Source organism: Elephas maximus, chromosome 16, assembly GCF_024166365.1.
Source record: "Elephas maximus indicus isolate mEleMax1 chromosome 16, mEleMax1 primary haplotype, whole genome shotgun sequence".
Lineage (NCBI taxonomy): Eukaryota > Metazoa > Chordata > Mammalia > Proboscidea > Elephantidae > Elephas > Elephas maximus.
Genome location: NC_064834.1, coordinates 38,208,975 through 38,214,615, shown reverse-complemented (window position 1 = coordinate 38,214,615; position 5,641 = coordinate 38,208,975). Strand labels below are relative to the sequence as shown.

The 5,641-nt window shown below is 39.8% G+C and overlaps 1 pseudogene; it reads right to left on the bottom strand.

Moving 5' to 3' along the window:
* Window positions 1-4,555: 4,555 nt before the first annotated feature.
* On the bottom strand, window positions 4,556-4,824 carry LOC126059992 (short transmembrane mitochondrial protein 1-like; annotated as a pseudogene).
* Window positions 4,825-5,641: the final 817 nt, after the last annotated feature.

Here is a 5,641-nt window from a genome sequence, read left to right as displayed (position 1 = left end):
AGATGAAGAAATTGAAGTTTTTACCAACTTCTGCAGTCTGAAATTGATCAAACATGCGATCAGCATGCATTGATAATTAATGGCGATTGGAATGTGAAAGTTGGAATCAAAGAAGAAGGATAAGTAGTTGGAAAATATGGCCTTGGTGATAGAAACAATGTCAGAGATTGCATGATAGAATTTTGCAAGACCAATGACTTCTTCACTGCAAATACCTTCTTTCAACAACATAAATGGCAACTATACATGTGGACCTCACCGGATGGAATACACAGGAATCAAATGGATGACATCTATGGAAAGAGGTGATAGAAAAGCTCAATATCATGAGTCAGAACAAGGCCAGGGGCTGACTGCAGAACAGACCATCAACTGCTCATATGCAAGTTCAAGTTGAAACTGAAAAAAATTAGAACAAGTCCAAAGAGCCAAAGCACAACCTTGAATACATCTCATCTGAATTTAGATGCCACCTCAAGAATAGATTTGATACGTTGGACACTAATGACCAAAGGCCAGACAACTTGTGAAATGACATCAAGGACATCACACATGAAGGAAGCAAGAGGTCATTAAAAAGACAGGAAAGAAAGAAAAGACCAGAATGGATGTCAGAAGAGACTCTGAAACTTGCTCTGGTATGCCAAGTAGCTAAAGCAAATGGAAGAAATGATGAAGTAAAAGAGCTGAACAGAAGATTTCAAAGGGCAGCTCGAGAAGACAAAGTAAAGTATTATGATGACATGTGCAAAGACCTGGAGACAGAAAATCGAAAGGGAAGAACATGCTCGGCATTTCTCAAGCTGAAAGAATTGAAAAAATTCAAACCCTGAGTTGCAGTATTGAAGGATTATATAGGAAAGATATCAAATGACACAGGAAGCATCAAAAGAAGATGAGAAGAATACACAGAGTCACTATATCAAAAAGAATTGATCAATGTTCAGGCATTTTAAAAGTAGCATATAGCGTTATGATCAGGAACTGATGGTATTGAAGGAAGAGGTCCAGGCTGCACTGAAGGCATTGGCAAAAAAACAAGGCTCCAGGAATTGATGGAATACCAGTTGAGATGTTTCAACAAATGGATGCAGTGCTGAAGTGCTCACTTGTCTATGCCAAGACATTTGGAAGACAGCTACCTGGCCAACTGACTGGAAGAGATTCATATTTATGTCCATTCCCAGAAAAGGTGACCCAACTGAATGTGGAAATTATCAAACAATATCATTAATATTTGGCTCACAGTGGCCCTATAGAACAGTGTAGAACTACTCCATAAGGTTTACTAGGCTGTAATCTTTATGGGAGCAGATTACTAAGTCTTTTCTCCTGTGGAGCCACTGGTGGGTTGGAACTGCTGACCTTTCAGTCAGCAGCCAAGCAATTATATAGGTTTTAACACATTATACTAGGTTTGAACAAATAAGTAAATATATTACAAACAATTACAGCCTACTTTCTTACTGTTAGTGAAAGAAATTACAAATAAGGATGAGGGATACTAGAATTAACTGGTGGTGTTGGATTAGAATCAAGAGGTATCAATATGAACTCAGTTTTTTATGTACATGCGTATAGACAGACACAGAAATAGATGTGTGTATATGACACTATATCCGTCTGCTGAGAGAGTCTAAAAGCAATGACATTCTAGTAGCAATGAAAATACCTAGTTCCCAGATCTTGGTTTCTAAATAACATTTTCCAATAAAAAGAACCAGTTCTACTTGGAGAAGTGGTTGGTTCCAGGCAGGGGAGGAAGAATACAAGATGAGGCTGGAGCATCTGCTCGTGCCAGATTAAGAAATTGCTCAATAAATAAACAAATAAAAAAAAAAAAAATGAGGGCATGCCAAAAGGGCCAGCCTGCAAGAATTCTCAATGGCCAAAGCTGGACCAATTTAAGCCACAAAATATATAATGATAATTACATATTGAGTTTAATTATAATGCATAGAAAAAAAAAACCTATTTATGAGTCCATGCTGATTGTCTTAGTTATCTAGTGCTACTATAACAGAAGTATCACAAGTGGATGGCTCTAACAAACCGAAATTTATTCTCTCACAGTCTAGGAGGCCAGAAGTCCAAATTCAGAGTGCCAGCTCCAGGGGAAGGCTTTCTCTCTCTGTCAGCTTGGTCCTTACCATCAATATTTCCCTGGTCTAGGAGCTTCTCAGCACAAGGACCCCAGGTTCAAAGGACACACTCCACTCCCAGCGCTTCTTTCTTGGTGGCATGAGGGTCCTCTCCTCTCTCTTCAATTCTCTTTTTTATGTCCCAAAAGAGACAAACTCGAGATATAACCTAATCCTGTAGATTTGAGTCCTGCCTCATTAACACCATAGAGTTTAGGATTCATCAAATAATCACATCGGATTACAAAATGGTGGACAATCATGGCCTAGCCAAGTTGACACATGTTTTGTGGGGACACAATACAATTCATAACACTGATATAAACAAAAACTAGTGGACAAAAGTTCAAGAAGAAAAAGGTTATTTAGATAGTTTCAATATCTCTTCCAAAATATTTATTAATTAGAAGAAAATTAACTTTAAAATGGAGAAATCTCCCAGAAACAACCTTAACCATGTGATCTAGGTTAACATATCAAGTATAAAAACATATCAGCATCATGTACTTCCTGATATGATGCACTGGTAAGAACGCATAACTCTATGGTATTCTTGCCAAAAAAATGCAGAACCTCAATCCTATCACAACAAACATTAGACAAACTCAACCTGAGGACATTCTATAAAATAACCATTACTCTTCAAAACGGTCAGTGTCGTGAAATACAAGGACAAACTGAGGAACTATCACAGATTGAAGGAGACTAAGGATGTGCGGAAAACCCTGGTGCCATAGTGGTTAAGAGCTACAGCTGCTAACCAAAAGGTTGGCAGTTTGAATCCACCAGGCACTCCTTGGAAACTCTATGGGGCAGTTCTACTCTGTCCTATAGGGTCGCTATGTGTCAGAATCAACTCGAAGGCAATGGGTTTATTTATTTATTTTTTTTAGTGGAAGGATGTGTGGTGGACAGACTTTAAGATGGTCCTCATGATCCCTTTTCCTGATATTCTTGCCTTTGTGCAATCTCCTCCTCTTGAGTGTGACTAGGACCTGTGACTTTTTTCTATCCAATGGATAGAAGCTTCCACAAACCCTACGGACTCAAGGAAATGAATTCTGGCAACAACCTGAGGAAGCGTGGAAGCAGATCTTTTCCCATTTGAACCATTAGATGAGAACCCAGTCCTGGCGGGTTGATTGCAGCCTTGTGAGACCCTAAGCAAAGGACCCAAAGCCATAAATTTTGATCCACATAAACTGTGAGATAACAAATACATGTTGCTTTAAGCTGCTGAATTTGTAGTAATATATTACATAGCACAGAAAACTAATAGAGAAGATATGACAACTAAATGCAACATGGGATCCTGGGTTGGATTCTAGAATACAAAAAGGACATAAGTGGAAAAATTAATGAAACATTGATAAAGTCAGTAGTTCAGACCAATGTTAATTTGTTAGTTTTTTTTTTATCATTGTACTATGGTTGTATGGAAACCCCGGTGGCGTAGTGGTTCAGAGCTATGTCTGCTAACCAAAAGATCAGCAGTTCAAATCTACCAGGCACTCCTTGGAAACTCTATGGGGCAGTTCTACTCTGTCCTGTAGGGTTGCTATGAGTCAGAATCAACTCGATGGCAACAGGTTTGGTTTTTAATGGTTATATAAAGTAACATCAGGGAAAGCTGAGTAAGGGGTAAATTGGAACTGTCTATACTACTTTTGCAACTTCTCTGTAAGTTTAAATTTATTTCAAAATAAAAAGTTAGTAAAAGTGTATCACTAGCACTTCTTTGCTACTACAATCTTAGTAAAGGTCATATTTTATTTCATTTTTTGAGGCCCAAAAGGAAAATAACAGGTTGTTGTTGCTGTTGAGTTGATTCTAACTCATGGTGACCCAATGTGTTCAGGGTAGAACTGCATTCTGTAGGACTTTCAAGGCTGTAACCTTTCAGAAGCAATTTGCCAGGTCTTACTTCTGAGACACCTCTAGGTGTGTTTGAACCACCAAACTTTCCTTTACTAGTCCAGTGCGCAATGCTTTGTACCACCCATAGAAACAAAAGGTAAAAAAGAGGGAATGACTAAAAAGCATGTGACCCCTTTTTTTATTTTAATTTCCCTGAAATAACATCATTTATTACCAAATGGTTACCAAGCACCTATTATAACTGCTGTAATTGCGAAATTAGCATTATTTGTATCTGATCAGCTATACAAAACTCATCAAATTTTCTTTTGGAAAAAGGTAGTAGAAATCCCAAAGTGCAGACTACTAATTGAAGGTCATGTTTACTAATCTAGCACCATAATTCAGTCTCAGGATCCCTCAAGCATCTGAAAAAGGGTGGGGAGGAGTGAGGATGTGAGGAAGTTATAGGGAGCTAGCTCTTAACTGGTGGCTCCATTTTTGCTCTAAGGCAACTCAGGGTCCAGCAAAGTATATCCTCGAGGAGGCTGCTGCTTTCATTCCAAGGTGAGGCAGCCCTCAGGAACAGTTGGATCAGTGTATCCACAGGCAGTGGAGTCACTATATGAAGTAGGCAGCTTCGTCTTGGCCTCAAAGTCCTTAATTTCTTTAAGTTTTTTGGCCAGGTTTGGTATGTCATAGTTCTAAGCCAGATATATTCCAAAGATGTTGCCAAAAGTAAATCCAAGCAGGAACTGGAGCATGACATTTGTGGGGAGGATGACGAGGCTTGAAGGGTGATTGCAGGTCCGAAGGCCTGTCTGAGCCTGCCTCCCCAGCCACATGCATCCACTTTTTAATGAGAAAGAGATGTTATGAGTTGAAATTAATTATGCTGTGAGTGGGGAAAGGGCTTATCAAGTGCCCTTAGCTTTGTCACATTCCTCCTGACTGCGGAGAAAGGAGGGCAGGTGTTATGGATTGAATTGTGTCCCCCCAAAATATGTGTCAGCTTGGCTAGTCCATGATTCCCAGTACTGTGTGATTGTCCACCACTTCATCATTTGATATGATTTCCCTACCTGTTGTAAATCCTACCTCTATAATGTTAATGAGGCAGGATTAGAGGCAGTTATGTTAATGAGGAGGACTCAATCTACAAGATTACGTTGTGTTTTAAGTCAGTCTCTTCTGAGATTTAAAGAAGTGAGTAGAGAGACATGGGGACCTCATACCACCAAGAAAGTAGTGTCAGGAGTAGAGCGCTTCCTTTGGACCCGGGGTCCCTGTGCAGAGAAGCTCCTATACCGGGGGAAGATCAATGACAAGGACCTTCCTTCAGAACCAACGGAGAGAGAAAGGCTTCATCTGGAGCAGGCGTCCTGAATTTGGACTTCTAGTCTGCTAGACTGTGAGAGAATAAATTTGTTTGTTAAAGTCATCCACGTGTGGTATTTCTGGTATAGCAGCACTAGGTGACTAAGACAGCAGGGTAGTAGGGAAGTGTCAGGTTAGATGTAGCTTCACACCCAGAACTAGGTCTTTCCACTAGCCCAGGACAGATTGCCACGAAGGGGGCCAGGCGACTATCTTGAATATGGAGGAGTCACAAATTCGAATGTGAAGTGGGACTCCATTCTATT